The sequence below is a fragment of the Panthera onca genome, chromosome C2 (genome assembly GCF_046562875.1).
Source record: "Panthera onca isolate mPanOnc1 chromosome C2, mPanOnc1 haplotype 2, whole genome shotgun sequence".
In the NCBI taxonomy this organism is placed as follows: domain Eukaryota; kingdom Metazoa; phylum Chordata; class Mammalia; order Carnivora; family Felidae; genus Panthera; species Panthera onca.
The window spans coordinates 122,855,783-122,877,248 of record NC_138347.1 but is presented as its reverse complement, the minus strand read 5'-3'; the positions used below and the strand labels follow the sequence as shown (position 1 = coordinate 122,877,248).

At 42.7% G+C, this 21,466-nt stretch overlaps 1 long non-coding RNA gene across 1 annotated transcript; it reads right to left on the bottom strand.

Moving 5' to 3' along the window:
- Positions 1-7,431: 7,431 nt before the first annotated feature.
- LOC144617376 (uncharacterized) lies at positions 7,432-21,429 on the bottom strand. Its single transcript, XR_013557780.2, has 3 exons — positions 21,238-21,429; positions 8,993-9,073; positions 7,432-7,642 (listed from the first exon to the last, which is right to left on the bottom strand). It is a non-coding gene; the product is annotated as an uncharacterized LOC144617376 (long non-coding RNA).
- Between the last annotated feature and the right edge of the window lie 37 nt (positions 21,430-21,466).

Sequence of the window (21,466 nt, the reverse complement as noted above, 5' to 3'; positions counted from 1 at the left end):
TTGTTTGTTCCAACTCTGTGAAGAATGCTGGTGTTATTTTGATAGGGATTGCTTTGAACACGTAGATTGTTTTGGTTAGTATCAATATTTTAATAATATTTATTCTCCCAACCCAGGACCATGCAGTATTTTTCCATTTTTTTGTGTCTTCTTCAATTTCTTTCATAAGCTTTCTATAGTTTTCAGTGTATAGATTTTTCACCTCTCTGGTTAGGTTTATTCCTAGATATTTTATCAGTTTTGGTGCAACTGTAAACTGGATCAATTCGTTGAGTTCTCTTTCTGATGCTTCATTATTGGTGTATAAAAATGCAACTGATTTCTGTACATTGATTTTATAACCTGCTGTTTTGCTGAATTCATGAATCAGTTCTAGCAGTTTTTTTGGTGGAATCTTTTGGGTTTCCCACATACAGTATTTGTTGTCTGTGAAGAGTGAAAGTTTGACTTCCTCCTTGACAATTTGGATGCCTTTTATTTCTTTGTGTTGTCTGATTGCTGAGGCTAGGACTTCCAACACTATGTTGAATAACTGTGGCGAGAATGGACATCCCTGTCATGTTCCTGACCTTAGGGGGAAAGCTCTCAGTATATCTCCATTGAGGATGATACTAGCTGTGGGTCTTTCATATATAGTTTTAATGATCTTGAGGTGTGATCCTTCTATCCCTACTTTCTTGAGGGTTTTTATCAAGAAACGATGTTGTATTTTGTTGAATGCTTTCTCATGAAAAAGCATGTAGATCATGTGGTTCTTGTCCTTTTATTGATGTTATGAATCACAATGATTGTTTTGTGGATATTGAACCAGCCCTGCATCCCAGGTATAAATCCCACTTGGTCACGGTGAATAATTCTTTTAACGTATTGTTGGATCTGTTTGGGTAGTATCTTGTTGAGAATTTTTGCACACATGTTCATCAGGGAAATCGGTATGTAGTTCTCCTTTTCAGTGGAGTCTGTCTGGTTTTGGAAGCAAAGTAATGCTGGCCTCATAGAATGAGTTTGGAAGTTTTCCTTCCATTTCTATTTTTTGGAACATCTTCAAAAGAATACATGTTAACTCTTCTTTAAATGTTTGATAGAATTCCCCTGGAAAGACATCTGGCCCTGGACTCTTGTTTTTTGGGATATATTTTTATTACTAATTCAATTTCATTCCTGGTTACAGGTCTGTTCAAATTTTCTACATCTTCCTGTTTCAGTTTTGGTAGTTTATATGTTTCTAGGAATTTGTCTATTTCCTCCAGGTTGCCTGATTTATTGGCATATAATTGCTTATAATATTCTCTCATTATTGTATTTCTGCAGTGTAAGTTGTGATCTCTCCTCTTTCATTTGTGATTTCATTTATTTGGGTCCTTTCCTTTTTCTTTTTGATCAATCTGGCTAGGAGTTTATCAATTTTGTTAATTCTTTCAAAGAACCAGCTCCTGGTTTCATGGATCTGTTTTTGTTTTCTTTTTTCTTTTTTTGTTTGTTATCATTGATTTCTGCTCTAACCTTTAGATTTCTCATCTTCTGCTGTTTGGGGGCTTTATTTGCTCTCCTTTTTCCATCTATTTAAGGTGTAATGTTACACTGTGTGTCTGAGACCTTTCTTCCTTCTTTAGGAAGGCGTGGATTGCTTACGACCACCTTTGCTGCATCCCAGAGGTTTTGGGCTATCATGTTATCATTTTCATTGGCTTCCATGTACTTTTTAATTTCCTCTGTAATTTCTTGGTTAACCCATTCATTCTTTAGGAGAATGTTCTTTAATCTCTAAGTATTCATGGTCTTTCCAAATTTTTTCTTGTGGTTGATTTCAAATTTCAAAGCGCTGTGTTCTGAAAATATGCATGGTATGATCTCAGGTTTTTTTGTTGTGTTTTTTTTTTTGTTTTGTTTTTTTTTTTTTTGTATTAGTTGAGGGTTGATTTGTGTCCTGTACGTAATCTATTCTGGAGAATGTTCCATATGTGTATTCTGCTACTTTAGGATAAAATGTTCTGAATATATCTGTTAAGTCCATCTGGTCCAGTGCATCATTCAAAGCCATTGTTTCCTTGTTAATTTTCTGCTTAGATGATCTGTCCATTGTTGTAAGTGGGGTGTTGAAGTCCCCTACTATTATGGTATTATTATCAATGAGTTTATGTTGATTAATTTATGCATTTGAGTGCTTTCACTTTGGGGCACAAATGTTTACAATTGTTAGATCTTCTCATTGGACAGATCCTTTGATTATGATATAATGCCCTTCTTCACCTCTTGTTACAGTCTGTATTTTAAAATCTAGTTTGTCTGATATAAGTACGGCTACTCCAGCTTTCTTAGCATGATAGATGGTTCTCCATCCCCTTATTTTCAATCTGAAATTGTCTTTAGGTCTAAAATGGGTCTCTTGTAAGCAGCATACAGATGGGTCTTGTTTTCTTATCCATCCATTTCTGATACCCTAAGTCTTTTGATTGGAGCATTTAGTCCAGTGATATTTAGAGTACTGAAAGATACAAATTTATTGTCATTGTGTTGCCTGTTGAGATGGAGTTTCTGGTGGTGGTCTCTGGTCCTTTATAGTCTTCCTTGCTTTTGGTCTTTTTTGTTTCATCCTTTCTCCGCTCAGAGAGTCCCCCTTAAAATTTCTTGCAGGGCTGGTTTAGTGGTCACAAACTCCTTTAATTTTTGTTTGTCTGGGAAACTCTGTCTCTCCTTCGATTTTGAATAACAGCCTTACTGTATAAAGAATTCATGGTTGCATATTTTTCCAATTCAGCACATTGAATATATCCTGCCACTCCTTTCTGGCCTGCCAAGTTTCTGTGGATAGGTCTGCTGTGATCCTGATCAGTCTTCCCTTATATGTTAAGGACTTTTTTTTCCCTTGCTGCTTTCATGATTCTTTCCTTGCCTGAGTATTTTGTGAATTTGACTACGATATGCCTTGTTGATGGTTGATTTTTGTTGAATCTAATGGGAGTTCTCTGTGCTTCTTGGATTTTGAGATCTGTCTTTCCCCAGATTAGGAAAGTTTTCCACTATAACTGACTCACATAAACCTTCTACCCCTTTTTCTCTCTCTTCATCTTCTGGAACTCCTAGGATTCAGATGTTATTCTTTTTTAATAAGTCGCTGAGTTCTCTAATTCTTGCATTGTGCTCTTCCGCCTTAGTTTCCCTCTTTTTTCTGCTTCATTATTCTCCATTATTTTGTCTTCTATATCACTGATTTTCTGCTCTGCTCCATCCACCCTTGCCACCATTGCATCCATTTGAGACTGCATCTCAGTTATAGCATTTTTAATTTCATCCTGACTAGATTTCACTTCTTTTATCTCTGCAGAAAGGGATTCTATGCTTTTCAACCCCAACTACTATTATTATCATGATTCTAAATTCTAATTCAGACATCTTACTTATATCTGTGGATTAAGCCCCTGGTGGTCATTTATTCCTGTTCTTTGTTTTGGGATGAATTCCTTCATTTTGTCATTTTGGAGGAAGAAAAAGAATGAAATAATATAAAAATTAAAGTTTAAAAATTAAAAATACATAAAATCAAATACAGGAAGGTAGATCCTAGGTCTGTTTTGTTCTGGTTGTTGAAAGAAGCTTGATAGAATAGAGAAAACAGAGAAAGAAAAGAAAAAGAAAAAAAGTAGAAAATAAAATAAGATGAAATGAAGTAAAATAGAATGTTAAAAGTTACCAAAAAATTAAAAGTATAGTAAAAAGAATCCAAAAAAATTTTAATGGAAAATAAAAATGTTTCTCTTTCTGTATCCAAGAAAAAAAAAACAATTTAAAAGCAAAAACAAAAACGTATAGATGAACTAGCAAACAGAATAAAACCTGAATGAAGTTACATCTAGTTTCCCCTAGAACTCAAGCTATGAAGCACCCTATAGTCTATACAATACACAGTCAGAGAGACTTGTGGTGCTCCTCTAGGGCATGTGCTTGGAGAGCACAATTGGGTGGGGCTAGCTGTAACAGTTCCATTCTCCACTAGGTGGTGCTGATTAGCTTACTGGGGTGTACCAGTAATGAGCATGTGCGCTTGTATGTGCATGCCCAGAAGAGGTGAAAATGCTCACACCCAGCTTCCTAGTTTCTGGCCCAGGAACTCTGTGCTCTCACTGACCAGCAACCAAGCACCCCACCCCTGTCTCAGGCTTCTGTTCACTCCACACTTCCACATTCTCCGTGTCCAAACCATCAATCACCCTGCCATGCAGCACCTCCCTCCTGAATCTTACCTCATATGGGGCTCTCACTTCTGGGAACCCTGCAGCTTGGACCTGCTCTGACCCTCAGGGGGAGTGCCTCTCTGAGCAATGGCCAGATACCAGCTTGCCCCAGAGAATGCTCGTGCAATCTGCCTGTGGCAGAGGTTCAGAGACTGTGGTTGGGTGCTGTGGCTTGCCTCACAAAACTTTCATGCCATCAGCAGCGGCAAAGGTTCAAAGATTATGGAAAATCACAACACACAGCCAGCACCAGGTTTCACCACACCGAGCATCTTTGTAGAAATACCAGCAAATGTGGCTGTCCTCTAGGGTCTGCTGGGACCTCTGCCTGTGGGGAGGCTGAATGCCCTCCAAGCAGGGAAACCACTTCTCCCTGTGTGGCCCATGAACCCCTCAAACCTCGCTGCCTGCTCCTGGGGATTTGCCCCTCCTCCCCACCAGGGCACTGCCAGGTATTGGGCTCTGGAATTTCTGACTCTGCTTTTGTCTATTTATAGAGTCCTAACAGTATTGAACCCCCCTGATTTCTCCTCATCAATGGTTTTAGGGAACAGATTTCTTATTCAGTCCCTGTGAGTGTTTCCATTATTTCTTTCCAGTTACTTTTCGGGGGAGTTCTTTTCCTATACTCTTCCAGTGTGACAGAGTCTCCCCCCCTTCTCTGTCCTCCCTTTGCAAAAACAGCTCTCAAACCTCAGTGGCTTCTCCCCCCGCCCCAGCTCACCTTTCTGTACTGCATACCTGCCAAGTTCTATGGCTCAAGTTATGCAGATTATTCAGATCAATTTCCCAGGTGTGCAAAATGGTTTGGTGCTGATCTAACTGCATTTCAGGGATGAGAGAAGCCAAGAACTTCCAAAGCATGTTTTGTTCTAATATTCGGTCTTGGACCCTGGTTCCTGACACAGGACTCCTAAATCCCTCGGAATTTCCTGGGTGAGAGGATAGTCTTTTGTTCTACTTAGGTAACTTGGTGGGCTCCTGGATGGGAGCTGCTCACCAGAAAGACCGAATAATGATTAGAAGCTTGGAATTTTCACCCCAGTCCCCATCCTCTGGGAAGGGGAGAGGGGCTGGAGATTTGAGTTAATGGTCAATCAAGCTTATGTGATCCTCCATAAAATTCTCAATACTGGGTTCAAAGAGCTTCTGGGTTGGTAAACACACCTGCATGGCAGGAGAGTGGCACACTCCAATCCCAAAGGGCTAAGAGCTCCTGTGCTCAGAACCCTTCCAGGCCTCACCCTCTCTCTTCATCTGGCTGTTCATTTATATGCTTTTTATATTCTAATAAACCTGTAAACCTAACAGTTTCCCAGAGTCTATGAGCCATTCCAGCAAATTATCAAGCCCAAGGAGAGGGCTATAGGAACCCTGATTTATAACCAATCAGAAGTACAGGTGACAACCTGGGACTTGCGATTGGCACCTGAAGTTGGGCAGTCTTACGGGACTGAGCCCTCAGCATGTGGGATCTGATTCTGACTCCAAGTAGATGGTGTCTGAATTGAAATGAATTAGGGGCACCTGGGTGGCTCAGTCGGTTAAGCATCCAACTTTGGCTCCGGTCATGATCTCACGGTCGTGGGTTCAAGCCCTGTGTCAGGCTCTGTGCTGACACCTCAGATCCTGGAGCCTGCTTCAGGTTCTGTGTCTCCCTCTCTCTCTGCCCCTCCCCCACTCACGTTGTCTCTCTCTCAAAAATAAATGGATATTAAAAAAACATTCGAATTGAAATGAATTACAGGACACCCAGCCAATGTCACAGAGAATTGTTTGATGTATAGAAAACCCACACATGTGATCAGAAGTCTCCTGAGTGTGTGAGTAAAGGAGACCCAAAGGTTGGGGGGGGGGGGGGGGTTCTCTTTACATAAGGCCAAAAATCTTTTTTAAAAATGATCAAAGTGTCACTTTCAATATTGGAAATGGTAGATTCTGGGCCCAGAAAAGTAAATGAAACTATCACCTAACTTTTCTTAAAAAAAAAAAAAAAAATCTTACCTATGAGCTTTGTTTTCTCTAAATGATTAGGAATTCCAGACATAGAACTTGGTACTGAATGCTTTTCCTTCCAAATAAAAATGTATTGTATAATAAAACTGGGAAATTTAACATTTCACAGTCTAGTAATTTCCTTATAAATTAGAATGAGAAAAAAAAATCTGTTGGTGAATTAAGTTTTTGTTGAAACTCAATTTCTTATAAGTGACTGTGTTTTATCTCTGTAGTATTTGTGCACTTATTACAGAAAGCAAAGACAGAAACATATCATGACATATATAAATTATGCTAAGATTGGGTTTTACCACAAAAGCAAAATAGCTAAAACATTTTTCTGTAATTTTCTGAATTTCCTATACTTATTTTCATATAAAAATGACAATAAAAAATCCTCTAGTTACTCTTAATTAAATTAATATTGGAAAATATAGAAGTGGAATGTCAATGTGGTATTACAATTAATATTACAAATATGATGTCAAAATTTAAATTAAATTACTAGGGTTTTAAAAAAATAAATTGCTTCCAATGAAACCAGACATTGTAAAATGATACAGATGCATTTCCATTTGTATTTGTTTAGATAATTTGCAACGAAAGTATTTCATGAATACTTGTTCATATTAATTGGAAGGTATTTTCTTATTGTTTTGTTTCTATTTTCCGACCTACATTGGTTTGGGGGACTTTGGATTTATACAATATTGGGTGTGGCAGAGATACACCGCCCACCATATATGGATGTACTCCTCCACATCCCAACTCCTAGGCAGTTAGATGGGGTTGTGTGACTTGTCTGGGCCAAAGAGCTGGTCATCAAAGCAATACATGCCCTTCCGGGACAAAGCACTATAGAGCCAGGGCATGATACAACAGCTCTCTTTTTGTCTGTCCGGTGCTTGAGGAAGCCAAGTGTTCCAAATGGTGGAGCTTCAAGATGATGTACCTTCTGTCAGCCTGGATCCCTGAATAGCCTTAGGGGGCCAAACTCCAACGGACCCTATCCCAGATAGGAATTATGACTGGGAAATAAACTTCTGCTGTGTTAAACTACATAGCATTATTCTAATTAACTGAGATAATGAGTATCTATACCCTCTACACAGAATACAACACAAAACTATTATTCCAAGAGTTAAATATTGTCATTAGTAAATTCAAATGCATGTGCAAAGTAAATTCACATTTTAGGCCATAGAGATACCTACAGGATCATTGTAGGCAAAACCTCAACATTTTGTATTTATTCACATTCTCTGCTAGTTTCAGGAAATGTCTGCCTTAGGTACTGAGAACACTATGGTTGTGTAGTCCCTCTGAGACAAAAATAAAAAGAGAATGCAAGTGGTGGAAGTAGTTGGCCCCTCCAATCACCAGATGCTGCCAATGTGGAAAATCACGTGGAACTGTAAAAAGGAAAACATGCTTGCTGTCATCTGGCTTTCCCCAAGCTCTGCCTCATCCTCTCCTTTTCCAGGTCATGCCCAAATTCAGGAAAACTTCCCTGGAGACTGATCTTTCTCCTACACTTTACCATTTTCTTCCCAGTGTCTTACAAACGCTTCTCTTCGCTGCCTTCAGTATTAGTGTTTTCAGGGTTTGGTGCTATGCCCTTGATTCTCTCACCTCCCACTGACTCCTTCGAGGAGCTCATGCCTGCTTCTGGCTTCACTGACTTACAAAAGTCATCACTAGGACAGATTCCTCACCTGTGCGGTGGGTGTATTTGAAGACCCTTCACGGGGCATCTTTACTCTAAGAACCTCAAGCAGCTCATCATCTTATCTGCTTCTCTTCCTCTGTCCCCTCATTTGACATCACCATCAACCCAAACACCTGTGTTGTTACCCTTGGAAATCCCCACTCATCCAAAGGTATTTTCCCCCCTCACTCCTTATTTTTTTTCCTAAAAAAACAAAAAACAAAAAACTACTACTCTACTCATATGCAGCCACTCTCCCACAGGCTACACACCAACCTAGTCTCTCCCCACTCCAATTCCACCCTGCTTCAAGTGAGCCTTCTAAATGCAAGTCACACCTGCATTTTCCAGTACCTCCCAGGGCCCATCCTCCCTTTACCATGGTCTCTACGTCCTTTGCCATCCCCCCTCTGCTTTTCTTTTGAATCTCTTTCTTCTCCTCTCTTGGCACTCTGAATTCCAGCCATACCAAACTGCTTGTGCATCTCTGTACTCTGCAAACACCCATACCTCTGGGCCCTTGCTCTCAATGTGCCCTCTACCTGAAATGCCTCTCTCATCTTTTTATCCAGCTAAGCACTGGCCACCATTTGGGTTTCAGCTTGGACACCATAGCCTCAAGGATGCCTTCCCTGCCCTCTCTGCTGAGCTAGGTCCTGCCTCTCTGACTCTCCACTGCCCTGGCTTCCCTCTGACACAGATCCATCTTATCACCCTGCGTGGCCTGTCTCCTAGCCTGGCTCCCTTGCTCCTTCCCTCCTGTATGAGCTCCTATGGGCACCTGAGGTGGATTCCCCAACAAAGCTGAGGGTGCTTTCCTCAATGCTCCTCACTTGCCTAGCCCCTTCCCAAGACCCTGACAGCAGCCCCAACAATGTGTTCTCATGGTCACGTGATTTGTCCAAAATAAGATATGTGAACATAATCAGTTAATAATGCTATCATTCACCAGCTGACTTCCTCTCTGGGTCATTTCCCTTCCTGTAGGTGGCATTGGAGCAGCTGTGCAATCAGTTTAGTGGGTATTTTACAAAAGGGCTGGGTGGTCACTTACTGCCCACTGTGCTGATCCCTCCAGCATCTTGTACAAAGGCACAAGTCCAGAGATGACATGTATAAACATGATCCACAGCACCTGGGGGTGGAAGAGAAACCAAGTTCAAAATGCATGGAGTCAGGGCTGGTCTCTTAAACACTCTTACCATCACAGGAAGATTACAATTATAAGTAAAGGCTTCATTGCCTATCCACCCTCTCCTAGGCAGTGCTATCCTAGATAAAAATGTCTCTCTTCTCAGAATACACCTAATAATGTTGTATATACAATGATAAAGTTGGCATACATTTTAAAATTATTTGTTATGGGAATGTAACAAAATAAATTTTATAATTCTTGTGCTATGGGGCACAAACCTGCAGCAATAATACAAACAGAAAACATGTCTATGTAGAAAACAGCTTTATTTAAATGTCCCCGTGTATCAGGGCATATCTTAGTATATCTGACACAATTTCTCCTCTAAAAAATCTGGAAGTTTCAGATAAAATTGCATACAAATTTACCACGGATGCAGGAAAATGGCCTGAAGAAATTTGCCTGGCTAAACTCCTACACAGTCAATGTAGATCGTATAAAAATAAGTTGATTTCACAATTATGCAAATACAAAGAACTAGCATTTAAAAATATATTTGGATTTCTTTGTGTTCCTTAATTACAGATTTTGTGTATTTTTTGAGAAGTAATGATCATTCCAAAACTCAAATACAACAGAAAGGAAGTATCCTAACAGAAGCCAAAAATATCAACTGAAAGACTAGCAGAGGCCTCAAAACGTCTAAACTTTTTTTTTTTTTCAGCTGGAGAGAGAAAGAGCACACGTGTGCGCGCATGCACGCGCAAGTAGGGAAGGGCACAGAGAGAGAATCCCAAGCAGGTTCCCCACCGTCCACATGGAGCCCAATGCAGGGCTCAAACCTATGAGCCATGAGATCATAACCTGAGATGACATCAGATGTTTATCTGACTGAGCCACCCAGGAGCCCCAAAACGTCTAAAGCTCTTACACCGCACTAGATTGAAATGCTGACGTTCCAAATGAAGATAAGGAAGGCATCATGGTATCCAAAAAGTGCAGATCATGGACTAACAGATTAAATATATATATATATATATATATATATATATATATATATATATATAAGGAGGATCAGAACACTACCAAACAAGAAATAAGCAGAAGGAAATACGATCCATATACTGGACATAGAGAAGTTTTCCAAATTTACAACAATCCTCACATTTCCATGACATACTCTAATGATTCATGAGGATGAAAAATGTTTTCCTAAACTACCAATAACATACAGCAATGTCTGATAAACTATGCAAGAGGGGAGACTGAATCACCTTTCTGTCCTCACAGAAAACATTACAAAATTGTCCCCATCTGAATTGACAATCAAAGAATACGCAATCAAAATAGGTTAGTAAAAAAATTTCCAGAGCTGCATCTGGCTGTTAATTCAAGCACATTATTATTTGCCTGTTTTTGTCAGCTTTTAAAATCTGCAATGTCTTTCTTCCTCTAAATAAACATGTACTTTTTACCTACTTTTGTGTTCATCATCTTGTATTATTTTCACCAAAGCTGGGTCCACTGCCAGGTGCATTGGGACTCTGTTTCCATGTTTCTCTCCACTGATTCACCCTGTGCCTCACTCAGGAAAGCAAACGGCCAGCTTTGTGAGCCAGCTGTACTGTTACTGCCCTACCTCGAGTCTCCTTAGGTCACTCCTCAGTTTCCCACTCTGCCAACGTCCAGTCCTTTCTTGCCCCAAGGGCTGTGATACCTGGACCTGGGGAAACGCCAGGTCAGAGTGCACACACAGCTGTACAACAGAGAGGAGCAAATACCCTGGGAGCTCTGGTTTTCATGTCCAGAGCCCAACAAAGAGCCCCACCTCTGGGACTGAATCACTGCAGTCAACCCAGCATCACAGAATTGAATAATCACCTGTAGAACCCCCCTGCTCTGTGCTCCCACTCTGGACAGTCTACAAGCTCGTCTGCTTGTTCATGAAACAGGGCTCCTCACCGTTTGCTAAAGAGGGAAAAACTCTCTCCCCCTCTCCCACCACCACTTCCTTGGAAATGCACGCTCAGTGAGGATGCTCAGGCCTGCATCTGGCCAGGTCCTCACTGCCACTCTTCCTGCTGGCTGCCTGAGTCCAAGACAAGAGCTGTCCTCCCCCTTGAAGGGCTTTTGGATATTGTTGAAACCATTTTCTCCTGGGTGCGTTTAAAAGGACCCAGGGCATTGCTTAATGGCTTGCCTCAAACAGTATCTTCCAAAGGGAGGATACCGCTGAGCAGAAGCCATGGGTGGAGCCAGGCCTCCACTACACGGACCAGTTCCACAGGCCAGCACAGAAAAGGCCTTTCACATGGAGTATGCAAACGTCAGAAGGAGCTACAGCCTGTGCACGGACTGTGCCTCGCCTTTCCTGCTCTGCTAGTAATAACCAGGGGGCACTTCTAGTAAGAATAGCTCTAGGGCACAAGCACAGCCTAAGTGCCTTATTTTTATGCTTATTCTTCTCAACAACCTTTGAGGTTGTACTATTATTAACCCCATTTTGCAGATGTGGAAACTGAAGTCCAGACGGACTAAGCGATTTGCCCAAGGACAAGCAGCTGGGGATGATATTAAAACAGACATTTAGACCCTGTGTTTAATATTATTTTCTTAATTATAAAATAACAGTGATCACAGCAACCTCATGACCACACGTGTACTTGGTGCCAGCCCCTGGGCAAGGCGATGGCAAGTCACAGTGAGAAAGATATTTTCTTTGCCCAATGCCTGTAAGGAGCCCATGGGGTGGCAGGTGGGGACAGACACAGACATTTGAGGAGGGGATTTACAACACAGGGAAAATGCAAATACAACGTGTGTTAATGGAAGGAGGCCTGGACAAGTAAGGAAATACTCCTAATGCAGGTCTAAAAGAGAGCTATTGGGGCACCTGGGTGGCTCAGTTAAGCATCCAAAACTTTTTTAATGTTTATTTATTTTTGAGAAACAGAGAGCATGCACAAATGGGAGAGAGGAAGAGAGAGGGAAACACAGAATCCTAAGCAGGCTCCAGGCTCCAAGGTGTCAGCACAGAGCCTGATGTGGGGCTCACACTCCCGAACCGTAAGATCATTACCTGAGCCTAAGTCAGATGCTTAACCTACTGAGCCACCCAGGCGCGCCGAGCATCCAAAACTCTTGACTGCAGCTCAGATGGAGATCTCACAGTTTTTGGCATGCAGCCCCTCCTCCGGCTCCAAGGCTGTCAGCACAGAGCCTGGTAGGATTCTCTCTACCCCTCCCCCACCCCTTCCCTGCCTGTGTGCTCTTTCTCTCTCTCAAATAAACTTCTAAAAGAAAATAAAAGGGAGGCGCCTGGGTGGCTCAGTCGGTTAAGCGTCCAACTTCGGCTCAGGTTATGATCTTGCCTTTGAGCCCCACATCGGGCTCTGTGCTGACAGCTGAGAGGCTGGAGTCTGCTTCAGATTCTGTGTCTCCTCCTTTACCCCTCCTGTGGTCACGCTCTGTCTCCGTCTCTCAAAAATAAATAAATGTTTAGAAAATATGTATTTTTAAAGAAAATAAAAGGGAGCTATTTTGTTTCCCATAGTAATTCTCTACAGAAGTCCTTCTGAATTACATCTACAATTGAGCTGATTTTATAGAAGGATGCGACAACAGAGAGGTACAAAACCAGCATCAAATCTTCATTTCTATGTGTCTTTCCTCATTATTCTTCATAGCAACTCCCATTTCTTTTATTACACCCATTCAATTACCACCATTTCCCAGGCTAAAAAAAAAAATACTGAAGCTCAAAGAGATAAGGGGACCAGGGCCAGGTCACACAACACAACTGACATCTGAATGCCCATCTATAAAACTGCCAGGTCCACCCGTTCTCCAGCACCGGCACTGTCTTTTTTTCCAGAATACAGCCGTTACACCACCAAGGGACCAATGCAGGGCCTGGGACACGACAAACTCCAGGCTGAATCCGGAGATTTTGAGTCCTGCCCTCCTCCTGCTCAACCACAGCTGTTTCACCTCACCAGGCCCAAGATTCATTGCCACCGGCATTTGGGCCTGAGCTCAGCTCCCTGGGGACCATGCTGGACGAGCTCAGTGACTCAGGGCCTCCACTCTAAATTCCTATTAAGTACTCTAGATTTAATAGCTGCTATTAATACAAATTATGCTTCATTAAGCGTGAAGCTAAGGAGAACTCAGCTCGGAGGCTCCAGTTCAATACAGGGCTGAAGGACAAACAGAGCAGCTATTTTTAATACTGGCAATGTCAGTGGGGAGAGAGCAGACTGACATTGCATGTGCCTGTCGCTACTGCTGAAATTGAGTTTTTCACATTTTCACATAAATATCTCTTGTTTTCAGCTCAAGGTGTATAACAGAGGTAAACCTTTCCAATTCTTGAGGGATGGTAATACCCAGAACATTCTTCCTTAAAGAAAACATTTTTCTAAGAAACCTGAGAAGGAGGGGGGAGGGAGGAGCTCTCAATAGGTCTTCTGGCAGACCCTGCCCCACACCTCCCAGCAGGCTCCACCTGTCACAGGCTGGGGGATTAGCAAGGTCTGTCCTGCTGCCCTTGCAGTCACCTTGCTGGTTGTGTAGGGGTCTCCAGAGGCAACTCAAGAGTAGGCAAAAATCATACCCATGGCATGCTTCTAGATTAGGGTCAACAAAGATTTTCTGTCAAAGGCCAGAGACGGGGTGCCTGGGAAACTCAGTCGGTTAAACTTCTGACCTCAGCTCAGGTCGTGATCTCACAGTTCGTGAGTTTGAGCTCCACGTCCGGCTCTGTGCTGACAGCCCAGAACCCACTTCGAATCCTCTGTCACCCTCGCTCTCTGTCGCTCCCCCTTTCTCATGCCCTCTCTCAAAATAAATAAACCAAAAAAGCCAGAAACAAACTATTTTAGACTTCATGGGCCCGGCGATCTCTGTTCCAACTATTCAACCCTGTCATTGTAGCACAAAAGCAGCCACAGACTACCATAAAGGAATGAATGCCCATGACTATGCTCCAACAAAACTTTATTTACAAAAATTGGGGGGTGGGCCAGATTTGGCTCCCAGGCTATAGAGTCTCCTACCTCTGTTTCAAATTTTCTGTTCCATCCTAATGTTTTTGCAATGGGTCTAAACTTAGTCTTATATAAAGTTCTATCACCTCACCTAGATCTGTTTACTCCCTACAAAGTTGCAACCACTGGAATTCATTAATAAAAAACTCTCTACAGGGTACTAGTATAAGATTATGGCATAATCATGTTTGGATTCGTTGAATTTACTCATTATCTCCATTATGCTCAATGAAGTCTGAGATACACATTCACGGGGGTGCAATTTGCTTTTGCTGAGAAGTCAGTGTGCATGCTTTTATATTTTGTATAACACATGATCATTTTTATTTGTTCTAAGAACCTGCAATGGGTTCTGCTCATGAAATTCTCCAGTTCATTCACTGTAGTAGGTGTATTAGTCACGGTTCTCCAGAGAAACAGAGCCAATATATATAATGTTGGTTCATGCAATTAAGGAGACTGAGAAGTTCCATAATCTTCCACGTACAAGCTAGAGAAGCCAGGAAGACCAGTAATGTAGTTCAAAGGCCTGTGAGCCACAGAGCTGATGGGGCAGATTTCAGCTGAGTCTGAAGGCAGAGGACAGAAGATTGATGTTTAGTTCAGCCATCAGGCAGAGAAAGAATTCTCCCACCCTCTGCCTTTTTGTTCTATTCAACTCCTCAGTGGATTAGAGGGTGCCCACCTATGCTGAGGAGGGCCATCAGCTTTACTCTACTCATTCAATTTCTTCTAGAAATGCCCTCACAGACACCCCTAGAAATGTTTAACCATCTGTCTAAGCATCGAATGGCCCAGTTCAGTTGATGCATAAAATTAACCATTTAATAGGTTAGATACTTGTTCGGGTAATATTTATTTCCACATCCTTTGGAGAAGTTCATTGCCCTGGAGTTTGATTTGATCTGCCTTGGCCAATGGGAGGTCAGAGTACATTAAAGGACAAGAGGCTTAAAATCACAGAGTTGTGCCTGCCTTTCACTAGAAGGATGTGCCAGTAAGGTGGTAGAGCATGTGAGGAACAGGTCTACATAATCCTCAAAAGGTATTTTTTTAATGTTTGTGTATTTTTGAGAAGGAAAGAGTGAGCAGGGGAGGGGCAGAGAGAGAGGGATAAACATAATCTGAAGCAGGCTTTAGGTTCGGAGCTGTTAACACAGAGCCCAGTACGGGGCTCAAACCCACAAAATGGGAGATTATGACCTGAGCCGAAGTCAGATGCTCAACCGACTGAGCCTCCCGGGTACCCCCTCAATAAAAGGTATTTTAAAAAAGAATGCTTCAATAAGATTTCCAGGAAAAAACAAAAACAAAAGAAATTCTTTAAAAAGGACTGCTAGGCCAGATGCAAAACTAGTTACTGTTCTACAGAGCAATAAAACCATAATCTGTGGGGGGTTTGTTTTCTATCAAGCAGAACTCAAGTTAGCAAGTAACTTTACAATGTCTGAGCTTTAATAAATGGTAAAACACAAGGTCAAACACAGGAACATCTCATAAACAATAATTCTTGGTTGAGCCTGTTAATTTAAGATGTCCCATATTTTTGCCTTATTTTCAAGCTTCAAGAAAACTTTCTTTACCCTTGTTTGAGGGGTACACTGCAATCAAGGAGAACAGCCTTGGGTTATAAAGGAAACACGGTATCCTGAACAAGGAAGCCTAGGAACGCCTTAGGTAGAGCAGACCTGGTGATGCTCCTGCTGATACATCACACTATGCAGATAAACTACGCGTTGTGCGTTCCTTGTTGCCTTGGCTATTCCACCAGGAGCAGGGGATGGATGGGAAGAAACCCTAAGGAGAAGGAAGACCAGACTCATTCTCCTATCCTCATGGCTTTTGAGGATTGCCCTGGACTGACCACTGTGGTAGCCTGCAGCTCTGCTGGGTTCCTTGACCTTGGGGCCACCTAGAAGGATGTGCTGATACAAATGTGTTAGGATGAGTGGTCAGCGACTTTTACTGGCTTTACTCTAACTAGATGTCACCAAAGCAAATAATGTAACACCCCAAAACCTTCACAAAGATGCAAATAATCACAAATATTTTATTGTTTCTAATATTACACTATCTTTAGTTCTTTCCCTTCCTAGTGACATAACATCTCAGAGGGAATTAATGGGGCACACGTCAATGCTGAACCTCACTTAGCCTGTCAGACCCAGGCAAAGTTAAGTGCACTTAGATTTATCTTGGTAAATGGATAAGCATCATGAAGACCTCACACACCCAGAACAGGTATAAGGGGTGCAGGGAAGTTTCCTGAATCTCTCAGGGCTCTACCAAAATTCATATGTTTCTTCTCAGTAAACTGAAGACCAAACTTTTACTGCAAAGGGTCAGACAGCAAATATTTTGGGCTTTGAGAGCCACACCATCTCCAGTACAACTACCCAATTTTGGCGATACAAAATGTAAACCCACAAATAACTGTAATTGAGGTCCAGTAATTCACAACAGGTGGCAGGCTAATCTGGGGCCATAGTTTGCCAACCCCTATTCCAGACTATAGCAGCCTCCCTAAACCAACAGGACAAAGCCGCCTCCCGTGGTTGCACAGCCCTGATACGCCCACTTCCTACACCTCCGTACCTGTGTCCCTAAAGCTTAAAGCAAAATCAACTCATGGTTGCTTTTCCCACCATCTGTGGGAGCTCATCATGTACAAGCAATTAGCACAGAGGTGAGGGGCTGCACACAACATTACCTCCTTAAAAGTGGCCAAGGGAAAGGAGAAGGCTCAGAAACTGCTGCAGCCTGAGTGGCTGGGAGCTACAGCCCCACTCACCAGAGGGCGACTGGACCCAGTTATGGCCCCCAAGGCCAGGCTCAGCGGCAGGTGCATGGGTGGAGCCCCGAGGGGCTGTAGGGCGGAGGCAGTCCTCGGCCAGCCCTACACAATGGGCCAGCGGCGACACTGACGGGGACGTGAAGGTGGAAGCAGTCAGAGGCTGGGATCGGGCTTGAGCAGAAGCCCAAAGCTGACCGTCCTGGAAGGACCCCTGGACTGTGAGGAGGGGGTAATGCTCCCGCGGCAGCAGCCAGAGCCCCTCTTCACTTAAACAGCAGCAGACCCGAAGTTGGAAAAAACTGGCAAAGGAGACGTCACACAGCCCTATCACTACCTACCTTCAAATATCCTTAAGGGTGCCTGGCTCAGTCGGTTGAGTCTGAGACTTTCCCTCATGTCATGATCTCATGGTTGATGGGTTCCAGCCCTGCGTTGGGCTCTGTGCTGACAGCTCAGAGCCTGGAGTCTGCTTTGGATTCTATGTCTTCTTCTCTCTGCCCCTCCTCCATTTGTGTGCGCGCTCTCTCTCTCTCTCTCTCTCAAAAGTAAATAAGCATTAAAAAAAACTCTAGTAAATTGCACAAAACTAACTTGTCTTGGGGGAAGCGGGGTGGAAAGAAAAAAAATCTGGAAACAAGGCCTTTGAAATGCTGAACTCCAATTCCCTTGGAAAAACTGCTAGTAAACAACGTGTACAGAACTTTCTTTTAACTTTGAAGGAAAAGGGAGAAATTAATTCTGAAAACAAAGCCTTTGAAAGTCTTGGAAACAGCCTCACCTCTGCTCCTAAAACTCAGCCCGCCAGTCTACAAAAGCCAGGGATCAACAAATACCAGCAGGTTAAAGTAAGTAAGTGCCTTGTTGTTCTGATCTGTAACATAGGCCTTCCCACGGGAAAGAGACAAAGCTCTGATTCCCCTCACTCTCCAGCCCCCTCCTCACCCCATGCCCATGAAGTTCCTAATGGGCAAGCAAGGCGGGTTCATGGGTCAGTGTATTCGTATCCTACCTCTGTCATTTCCAAGTAGGAAATCACGTACCATTTAAATTAACCAAGACTAAATACTGATCCTCACAACTGCCATGATGAAGCCAGTTCAAGTTCTAAGTGACGAAAATTCATGGTTTTAGGGGTGATTTTGGAATTCTAATCTTATGGAAGGTCCATTTGCACTACAGTCTCGGACCTCAAATGTTAATAAGCTGAATGTACAAGTGTGGTCTTGTAACTTGAACATTATCTTGTTGAGAGTGTTTGTGTCTTGTTGATTGGAGCTTCACCTGTTTTAAAACTAAGTCCAATGTGTATCTTGTTGAGGGTGTTTGTGTCTTGGTGATTGGAGCTTCAGCTAGTTTAGGCCCGAAGTGAATGTGCATCTTGTTGAGGGTGTTTGTGTCCTATTGATTGGAGCTTTGGCCGGTTTAAGCCTAAATTGAACGTGTATCTTGTCGAGGGTGTTTGTGTCCTGTTGATTGGAGCTTTGGCTGGTTTAAGCCCGAAGTGAACATGTATCCTGTTGAGGGTGTTTGTGTCCTGGTAATTGGAGCTTCAGCTAGTTTAGGACCGAAGTGAACGTGCATCTTGTTGAGGGTGTTTGTGTCCTATTGATTGGAGCTTTGCCTGGTTTACACCCAAAGTGAACTGTATCCTGTTGAGGGTGTTTGTGTCCTGTGATTTGAGCTTTGGCTGGTTTAAGCCCGAAGTGAACATGTATCCTGTTGAGGGTGTTTGTGTCCTGGTAATTGGAGCTTCAGCTAGTTTAGGCCTGGAGTGAATGTGTATCCTGTCGAGGGTGTTTGTGTCCTGGTGATTCAAGCTACACCTGGTTTAAGCCTAAATTGAACGTGCATCTTGTTGAGGGTGTTTGTGTCCTATTGATTGGAGCTTTGCCTGGTTTAAGCCCGAAGTGAACGTGTATCCTGTTGAGGGTGTTTGTGTCCTGGTGATTGGAGCTACACCTGGTTTAAGCCTAAATTGAACGTGTATCTTGTTGAGGGTGTTTGTGTCCTGTTGATTGGAGCTTTGGCTGGTTTAAGCCCGAAGTGAACCTGCATCCTGTTGAGGGTGTTTGTGTCCTGCTGATTGGAGCTTTGGCTGGTTTAAGCCCGAGGTGAACGTGTATCCTGTTGAGGGTGTTTGTTTCCTGGTGATTGGAGCTTTGGCTGGTTAAAGCCCAAAGTGAACGTGTATCCTGTTGAGGGTGTTTGTGTCCTGCTGATTGGAGCTTTGGCTGGTTTAAGCCCTAAGTGAACGTGCATCCTGTTGAGGGTGTTTTCGTCCTCTTGATTGGAGCTTTGGCTGGTTTAAGCCCGAAGTGAACCTGCATCCTGTTGAGGGTGTTTGTGTCCTGCTGATTGGAGCTTTGGCTGGTTTAAGCCCGAGGTGAACGTGTATCCTGTTGAGGGTGTTTGTGTCCTGCTGTTTGGAGCTTTGGCTGGTTTAAGCCCTAAGTGAACGTGCATCCTGTTGAGGGTGTTTTCGTCCTCTTGATTGGAGCTTTGGCTGGTTTAAGCCCGAAGTGAACCTGCATCCTGTTGAGGGTGTTTGTGTCCTGCTGATTGGAGCTTTGGCTAGTTTAGGCCCTAAGTGAACGTGTATCCTGTTGAGGGTGTTTGTGTCCTGCTGTTTGGAGCTTTGGCTGGTTTAAGCCCGAAGTGAACGTGCATCCTGTTGAGGGTGTTTGTGTCCTGGTGATTGGAGCTTCAGCTAGTTTAGGACCGAAGTGAACGTGCATCTTGTTGATGGTGTTTGTGTCCTATTGATTGGAGCTTTGGCTGGTTTAAGCCCGAAGTGAACGTTTATCCTGTTGAGGGTGTTTTTGTCCTGGTGATTGGAGCTTCAGCTAGTTTAAGCCTCACATCCATATAGGTTATAAATGATGATGCTCTTCTTTATCCTTCTGGCCCACATCTGTGAGTTAATTTGTGTTAGTTTGATCATTTGCCCAAGACACAACTCACATCCCATAATTCCAAATAGACAGAGGACGGGGACTTGGATCCAGACAGCATTATAGGGGTTCCTGGGTAGCTCTGTCAGTTAAGACTCCGACTTCAGTTCAAGTTACGATCTCACAGTTCATGAGTTTAAGTCCCATATCAGGCTCTCTGCTGTCAGCACAGAGCCTGCTTCAGATCCTCTGTCCCCCTCTCTCTGCCCTTCCCCTGCTTGTGCTCTCCCAAAAATAAATAAATATTTTTTTTAAAAAGATAGCATTGTACAAATTGGTGTGGCCACTCTGGAAAACAGTGTGGAGGTTCCTCAAAACATTCAAAATAGACCTACCCTATGACCCAGCAATAGTACTGCTAGGAATTTACCCAAGGGATACAGGAGTACTGATGCATAGGGGCACTTATACCCCAATGTTTATAGCAGCACTCTCAGCAATAACCAAATTATGGAAAGAGCCTAAATGTCCATCAACTGATGAATGGATAAAAAAATTGTGGTTTATATACACAATGGAGTACTACGTGGCAATGAGAAAGAATGAAATATGGCCTTTTGTAGCAATGTGGATGGAACTGGAGAGTGTTAGGCTAAGTGAAATAAGCCATCCAGAGAAAGACAGATACCATATGTTTTCACTCTTATGTGGATCCTGAGAAACTTAACAGAAACCCATGGGGGAGGGGAAGGAAAAAAAAAAAGAGGTTAGAGTGGGAGAGAGCCAAAGCATAAGAAACTCTTAAAAACTGAGAACAAACTGAGGGGTGATGGGGGGTGGAAGGAAGGGGAGGGTGGGTGATGGGTGTTGAGGAGGGCACTGGGTGTTGTATGGAAACCAATTCGACAATAAACTTCATATATTGAAAAAATTAAAAAAATTTTTTTTTAAATAAAAAATGAAAAGATAGCATTGTAAGTACAAGTACATCATTTGAAGCCACTTTCCTTACCTCCAATCTGAGCACATGTTAATGACAGATGAAATATAAAAATAAATATAAAAAAATTATAGCCAAAATCAAGATGACTGTGTCTATGGATGTGAATTGGAGGAGAAATCCAGAGTGGTGACTAAAAGCTGGAACCGCTGTCTTGCTAAGCTCTCAATGAGTCTGGGATGTCTGAGAGTTTTGTTCTTGCACAGCAGGCAGGCAATATATGCGTTGAACACCAGGTGAAGGACCCAAATCAGGCTCACTGCTCAGGGCTTCTGGGAAAGGTTTTCTTCCAAATAAAGCATTTGTGGGGGAAAAAACTGCTGTCTTCTGCTTATATCTCCCATGTTACTTGGGATGTTATTATGCAATGACATGATGCCAGAAGCTGAGACAGCCTCTTGCAACTGCTGAAGAAAAGGAAAGATACTGACCTGGAATCCTGATGTTGTTGGACCACTTAATGAACCTGGGACCACCCATCCTCTGTACTCCTAAAGTCAGTAATACATTTCATATGGTTTAACCAGTGTTGGTTGGATTTCCTCCTACATGAAGTCAAATGCATCCTCATTGAAATACCTTCCAAGGATAGGGAGGTGGGGCAAGACCTCCCTCTTAAGATGAGCCTGCAAACAAAAATTCCAGTACAAATGAGGAAAT